The sequence below is a fragment of the Microcaecilia unicolor genome, chromosome 7 (assembly GCF_901765095.1).
Source record: "Microcaecilia unicolor chromosome 7, aMicUni1.1, whole genome shotgun sequence".
In the NCBI taxonomy this organism is placed as follows: Eukaryota; Metazoa; Chordata; class Amphibia; order Gymnophiona; family Siphonopidae; genus Microcaecilia; species Microcaecilia unicolor.
Genome location: NC_044037.1, coordinates 201,388,403 through 201,396,832, shown reverse-complemented (window position 1 = coordinate 201,396,832; position 8,430 = coordinate 201,388,403).

Below are 8,430 nucleotides of genomic sequence, written 5' to 3'. Positions count from 1 at the left end.
ACTCCCACGAACGCTCCTCTTCAGTATCGGATAAGACCTCCCTCAGGGCACTCCGAGACTGAGCCTGCCTCGACGCTGAGAAATAATGTCTTCGATGGCGATGTTGAGAAGTCGATGCCCGCCTAGACTGCGGTGAAGCTTCCTCCAGCAACGTTGAGTGGAGTGAACCCGGATGGAAAAACGGCTTCGGCGAAATCAAACGACGCAACACGATTGTGCCAAAAATGTGAAGGACACAAAAAGGGGAAAACCCAACTGCGTGGCCTAAAGGCCGGCCGCGTCGAAAAGAAAGTAAACTTAAAAATAGGCCAAAAAACACTAAAGGAAACTATGGGAATAAAAAAATTGAAAGAAATAGAAAAAATAAAGAAAAAAGTTGTCAGACTCTTGTTCCTGGGCCAAAGAATGAGGAGAGCTGAAAAAAACGCTGTCACCTTGTCCAGACAAAAAAGAACTGAGGCGGCATGCTCGCGATGGGCGGGAAGTCGTCTGCGCATGCGCGGTGCACGCTGCTGGCATGCCAGAAGACTCTGGCAAAGTTTTATATTTTTGCTGGAAAAAGTTTGCCGCTTCCCGGGCCAACGCGGACATCGACCCACTTGTGAGAACAAGCAGCCTGCTTGTCTTCGGAGAACACATATTTGACTGTCTTGTAGCAAAACTAGAAGAAATGTATCAGCAGTCTGTAAGTTATAATGTACTCTTTGCCATCAAGTATTAATACCAACATATCCTGACTATTATGGTGAGAGTTTAAAAAATGATTGTGAGAACTTCAGTTTGCTCTGTGCCTTGTTTTAAGAAAAATGTACATTCTTGAGTGGTGTTTGACTTTTATAGCACCTATCATGAATCATCCTGAGATGGGCACTAGATAGATAGTTACCATTAATTCTAATCATTTCATGAAATCATAGATCCCTGTAGCAACCCTTCTAACCCAATGGCAGGAATATTCCAACACTACTTTGAAATTACTCTGCCGGCAATGAAGGTGGCAAGAACCAGAATTATTGCCTTTCCCAGCATTACGCAGAGTAGGATTCAGAAATATAGCCCTTCCAGATTTATTGTGGTACTTAGTACAAATACAAACATGAGGTCTTAAGAAAAATACTTGCTGGTAAGAGAACAAAGAAATAAAAAGGAGCACTACTGCTCTATTTATTTTGGATGCTTCTGTGTTATACCTACTAACACTGACAGCAATTACCAGACATAAAAACATAAGAACATAATAGCCATACTGGGTCAGACCAATGGTCCATCTAGCCCAGTATCCTGCATCCATCAGTGGCCAATCCAGGTCATAAGTACCTGACAGAAACCCAGTTAGTAGCACCATTCCATGCTGCCCCATGCCTACATATTGATGGGAATGTTGGCAGTAGCTCACTAAAGTACACTGAACAACCCCAAGGCACCCCTGATTTACCCCACTGCCCATCACCAATGCCCCATGTTCCACAGAAAGACCATCATGCCACCATCTGTCCCCATGGCCACCTCAGCTGAAACAACACCTGTGCCTGTGAACAACAAAGCCACCCCCTCAGCCCCCCCCCCCCCCCCAAAAAAAAAATCTGGCTGTAGCCATCTGTCACAGGCTATGTGAGGAGCATTGCACAACATGTCATGAAAAAAATGTTATGTATGATGCCAAGAAGGCCCATCACCTGAATCCTGTCTCCACTAACTTAAGACATTCAGGCACCACTACAGGAAGATATGGTGGGAAGACCCAGGCCTCATCCAGTGCATGAGACAGCACCTCAGGGCCCGAAGTAAGTACCACTTAAATTGCACCTCTATAACAGCACTGTCCTGGATCAAGGCCTGAGTATGCAGATATCCCCATTACAGTGTGCCCACAACCCTCATATCCACTAGAAAAGTTTTCAGCCAAACCCAAACCTATGAGATGACATGGAAAGGAAAGGCGAAGGGGGAAGGGATGTTGGACAGCACCCTCATGTGACCAAAACAAAAGTGGCCAGTATGTCACACATAGCTGCCTAGCCCATTGCAGCAGCTCTGGCAGGATAAATAAAACCGTAACTAAAAAGATTCATAGTGGGACTCAAACCCATGTCCCCTTCCGCATATTGATTACACCACACAAATACTTAACAAAGGAGTATGTCACTCAAATGGATGGACTCTCATGGGTCACATCCCTCACTGATTGTATACAGCATTGTGAGCTACAAAGTTAGGTATGCTACCCTGTGAAACATCACTCAAGGCCCAAGCTGGGGGCCTTTCAAACCTCTACATGATAGTAGCACACAACCCCTCCTTAGGGAAACCACCACCTATTTATACCCCTCCTCCCCGCTTACCCCAAGAGTATTCCCATGAGTCAAGCAGTGATGTGCATTTCCTGGCATCTGTGAGGGCTCCAAGCCAGCTAGCCTGATTACATCACAGATAGATGCCCCCAAACCTAGGTTTCCCATCTTACACTAAGTAAAATGGGGGGTTTTTTTCAGGGGGGGGGGCCAGCACAGGTGGTCAGAAAGATGGGAGGCCATCTCTCAACCAGCTGTAGACCACATAGGCATGAGGATGCACACACACCCATATCCCTGACAAAAGCTGCAACAATGGCCCCAGTCAGGCAACAGCACAGGTCACCCCAGTGCCCTCGAGCAGGACCAGGACCCTTCTTGCATGCCCTTAGGAAAACAACCCTCTCAGTGGACAAACAGATATCACATCAGTGGTTCCGGGGGTTCCCTACTATGCCATCTCATTGGTGCCACAGTTAAGAGATATCCCTCAGGTAACAACCAGCAGCCCCCCAGCTGTCCCTGTCTCTGCCTATCGAGAGCCAGCTGCACCAATATGCATAAATATAATGTTCACAGTTATATGCACACAAAGGTCTCTGCCTCCACTTTCTAAAAAATGTGTACTTTCTTTGATATGCAAGGCTGACAACTGCTGTGGTTTAAATACTACTGGAATATGTGCAATTTCTACTACTACATAAATAATTATAAGTGAGTTCTCTAAGTCATATAAATCATATGACCTTTTTTCTTAAATAATAGTATAATGGAAACTCCAGTGGCGTACCAAGGGGGGGGGGGGCAGTGGGGGCGGTCCGCCCCGGGTGCACGCCGCTGGGGGGGTGCCGCGCGCGCCTGTCCTTCGTTCGTTCCATGCTCCCTCTGCCCCGGAACAGGTCTGTTCCGGGGCAGAGGGAGCATGGAACAAACGAAGGACAGGTGCGCGCGGCACCCCCCCCAGCGACGTGCACCCGGGGGGGGTTCTTTCGCGCGGGGGGGTGTCCTTTCGCTGGGGGTGTCCGCGCTGCACCCGGGGGGGCGGGGCGCATCGGCGATCCGCTCCAGGTGTCAGCCCCCCTAGGAACGCCACTGGGAAACTCTCAGTGTGTCCAACCACCATCTAACGTAAAGTGGTAACACTCGAGCGGCATTACTATGACTAGGTTTGGCTCAACTTGTGTATAGCCTAAAGTCTGAGTACTTATGCCTACATTTACAGCATCATAGAGTTTTCCATATGTGTACTAGTGTTTGGTGTACTAAAATAAAATATGTATAAAATGTGTCTCTGTCTCAAGAAAAATCAACAATAATCACTCCACAGATAATCATAGCCATACATACTATAAATGTTCCCCATACAAATATCTTCCATAAATATAATGGTTCTCAGTTTAAATATGAAAATATTCTCAAGAATCACTTATCTTGATGATAAACCAATTTTCGAACACAGCACCTGGCCTCTTAATCCAGGGGTCTAACAGAGCCCTGTTTCTGAAAATCAATCCTTCCTCAGGAACCCCTACATAGGCATGTGTCACTGGGAAAACATGTGGACTCCATTTTCAAGATGTTTAAACACTACTAGGCAAGCCCTGGGAAAGGGAGAATATAGAACAGGGAGTGACAGGTGTCCAAAGAGCCCTCAGCGTACACATTCAGAGCAGCTCCTCCTTAATATCAAGTGTTTAACCAGATAGCTACCCAATCGAGAAAAATCCAATGTGCTCTGCATCATAAAAATGGCCTGTGGGACTAAACCTGCCACTGACAGTATCCTACACCGCACCCCAAACTATTATGCCACGCCTCCAGTAGTTTGGAAAAAGGTGACAGGAAATGTGTAATGGGCTGCCACAGCCAGCAATAGCCTTTAAACCTAGGCTGCCCACTCCAGCACCTGACACAGGTGTGAGGTATATGAAGCTGCTACCAGGTTCTACATTGGGGGGGGGGGGGGGGAGGGGAGGAGCACACATGACTGCAGTTTCCCTTTCCAGTCCCTTCTCCCAGCTCATGGCTATAGGGCATCTGTAAAAAGGGCCTTTCCTGAGATGAGATCTCGGGCCAGATATTCCCCTGCCAGGTGGAGGTGACCTGGCCCCTCAGGTGTAAGGAGATGCCCAAGGAATCTGTCTGAGAGACATATGCAGACACTGTGCTGTTTCTTGTCCAGCAGCCAGGTCCTGCAAAAAGCAAGGCGTCCTTTGTTAGCAGAAACATGGGGCAGACTAAATATAAGGTTATTTCCTTACCAAAATAGGAAGGGTAGGATCAGAGGTCTCTGCTTACCTGGAGACAGTGGCAAATGGGGACTTCAGCTGGCTTATGACTCCCAGGGCTGTTCATCTGTCTGATGCTGGGGAGTCAGAATGGAGAGCATAAGAGTTTACACCAAGCATAGGTAATGGGTGACAATATGCCACAGGTTTATTGCTGTCCACCACACAAATCCAGATGTGGAGGACATCAAAAGGAAGCCAGCCCACTTGATGCAGACTAAATGGACCTCAGTGCACACCATTTCCTGTGCTAACAGAAATGTTGAAAAAATATTTTCACATGGGGCTACCCAGTGGTAATCGGGCAACATCATGCCCCCTCCCTGAAATGGCCGCACGGCAAGTATGAATTTACCACACAGCCTTTCATTTTTGGCTGTTTTTGCCCGCTGTGGTAAAAGGGGCCCTGTCGCATGGCAAAAATGTCCACAGCTGCTAGTGCAGGGCCCCTTTTACTGCAGCTTAGTAAAAGGATCCAGTGGAAGGGCATAATCGAATGGGGCACCCAAGGTTTCCTGAGGGCGTCCTCGCAGGACGTCCCACAAAGGGGCGGGAAAACCCATATTATCGAAACAAGATGGGCGGCCATCTTTCATTTTGATAATACGGTCGGGGACGCCCAAATCTCCACATTTAGGTCATCCCTACAGATGGTCGTCCTTAGACTTGGTAGTTTCTGATTTTGGGCGATAATAGAAACTATTATTTATTTATTTGTAACATTTATACCCCGCGCTTTCCCACTTATTAGCAGGTTCAATGTGGCTTACATAATATAACAGGTTTACAAAATAACACAGATTGGATAATGACTGTAGTACAATATATGATGAGGTGGACAACAACTAAGGATGCCCATCTCAGAAATGACCAAATGCAAGCCCTTTGTTCGTGGGAGGAGCCAGCATTCCTAGTGCACTGGTCCCCCTCACATGCCAGGACACCAACTGGGCACACTAGAGGGCACTGCAGTGGACTTCATAAATTGCTCCCAGGTGCATAGCTCCCTTACCTTGTGGGCTGAGCCCTCAAACCACCCCCAAAACCCACTACCCACAACTGTACACCACTACCATAGCCCTTAGGGATGAAGGGGGGCAGCTAGATGTGGGTACAGTGGGTTTGTGGTGGGTTTTGGAGGGCTCACATTTACCACCACAAGTTTAACAGGTAGGGGGGGGGGGGGGGTGGGCCTGGGTCCGCCTGCCTGAAGTGCACTGCAGTGCACTGCAGTACCCACTAAAACTGCTCCAGGGACCTGCATACAGCTGTCATGGAGCTGGGTATGATATTTGAGGCTGGCATAGAGGCTGGAAAAAAATATTTTAAAACATTTTATTTAGGGTGGGAGGGGGCTAGTGACCACTGGGGGAGTAGGGGGAGGTCATCCCCGATTCCCTCCAGTGGTCATCTGGTCATTTAGGGCACATTTTTGTGGCTTGGACGTAAAAAAAAAAGGACCAAGTAAAGTTGGTCAAGTGTTTCGTCAGGGACGCCCTTCTTTTTTCCATTATCAGTCGAGGACGCCCATGTGTTAAGCACGCCCCAGTCCCGCCTTCGCTATGCTTATGACATGCCCCCGTGAACTTTGGTCGTCCCCATGACGGAAAGCAGTTGAGGACACCAAAAATTGGCTTTCAATTATGCCGAGTTGGGCGACCCTGGGAGAAGGACGCCCATCTCCCGATTTGTGTCGAAAGATGGGCGCCCTTCTCTTTCGAAAATAAGCCTGTTAGTGATTTGTTCTGGATTTGTTGGTGATTTCAAGAAGGACACCACTGCCACCAGCAGGCTATCTTGAAGAGGACAACAGAAGGATACACATTCCTTTGTGGAAGTATAACTACTGGAGATAAAAAAAAAACATTTATGCAGTCTGCGCTACCACAAACTGCATCAATGCTTTTGAGTATCAAAACCAAGCAGAAAAAACACATTTCTTTTCTCATTCATACAATTCCAAAGACTTTGTAATATTATCAGCAACTGATAAAATGTTAAAATGACCAAACAAAAATGAATAAAATGAAAATTCCTGTAAATAACACAGTGAATGACACAAAAACAAACATTTTCCTGCTACCCATCTCTAGTGCATATCAGGGGCGTAGCTACGTGGGGCCCTTCCCATGTTCTTCACCCTACTTTCTCCCTCTCTCCTGCACTCCAAACCCAGGGCCAGTATCTCTCTCCTCTGCTTCATAGTACTGCATCTTGTTCTCCCCCTCCTCTGATCCAACTTTTTCCCAGTCTCCTCTCCCTCATGCATCCCACCTTTCTCTTCCCTCTCCTTCTTGCTTCCCTTAGATCTAGACTAACATCACTCTCACTCCTTTCTCCACCCCCCTTTTCCCATTCCCCTGCCATTGCTTTCCTTCCTCTCTCCACCACCCTTTCCCCTTAGGTCTGGCATCGCAGTAACCACCCCCTCTTCCCCTTAGATGTGGCATCACATCCTCCTCTCTCCACCCCCCTTTCCCTTTGGTCTGGCTGGCTGGCTGACATCGCTCCCCCCCCCAGACTAGTGCGGTATCGCTCTCCCCCTCGGCTCCTGCACGTCTTTCAACTTCGAGACTTCTGGCAGCAGCATCAGCAATGTAAGTGCTGCTTTCGGCCAGCCCCGGAAGCCTTCTCTGGACAGCGTCCCACCTACGTGGGAAACTATAAAGAGAGTGCTTCTGGGGCAGGTGGAAGGCAGCGCTTACATTGCTGATGCTACCAGAACCCTCGAAGTTGAAAGACGTGCAGGAGCGGAGGGGCAGAGCGATACCGCACTAGTCAGGGGACGGGGGAAGGACACCCATGTAGCACCGCACTGCACCGCACCGGGGGGGGGGGGTAAAGATGGCAGCACTGCACCAGTAGGGGAGGGGGGGAGGAAGACGTCCAAGGCAGCACCCCCTCATGAGCTGCACCCAGGGCGATCCACCCCCACTGCCCCACCCTTGGTATGCCACTGCTCTGCTCAACTGTTCCCTCTATGCTGAGCGGGAGTCCTCCACCTACAGTCCTGCAAGTGGGAGGTGTTGTTTCACTATAATACTTTGAATAGTGAGGGACAGGCAAGCTCTGCAGGACTCCAGGGAACCTGCCTGCCTGGTGATTGAAAACTACTACTACTACTACTTAACATTTCTAAAGCGCTACTAGGGTTACACAGCGCTGTACAATTTACATAGAAGGACAGTCCCGAAAACACAATATTGAAGCATCACCCCCCCCCCACCACCACCACCACCGGCAACAATACAGTTGGAGGACTCCCATTCAGCTTAGAATACTCTACTCCCTATCTAGCCACTTACCTCCTGTTCCCCCCATTTCCCACCCCCACCCTATCTTGTGAAGGGAACAAGAGGGAAGGGGGTGAAGTTCAAGTGGGACAGAACAGAGAAGCTTCAGACCCAAGTAAAATAAAAAGAGAAATTTCTAAATATAGATCATCCCGAGGTTCTGATTCTGGTCTGTACTGTCCTTGTCGGAATACCTTTCTGGCCTGGTGGCAGGATAGCACATATTTATCCACTCCTACCCTAGCTGAGATAATATTTAACCATCTCTCTGACCTCATGTGCAACTTTCTTCAAATCATTCACCTTACTTTCTAACGCTTCCTACTTTCTTATCCATCTATATGTTACAGCTTTGCCTTACCCTTCACTATCAATTATATTGTTCTATAACGTATTGTATTGACATTGCAAGTAGTATACCATGCCATACTTTGTATTGTTAGTTGAATATTTTTACTGCTGTAATTGACTATTGCTCATGTTTGATCTACTTTTACTGTACACCGCCATGAGTGAGTTTCTTCAAAATGGCGGTAAATAAATCCTAATAAATAAATA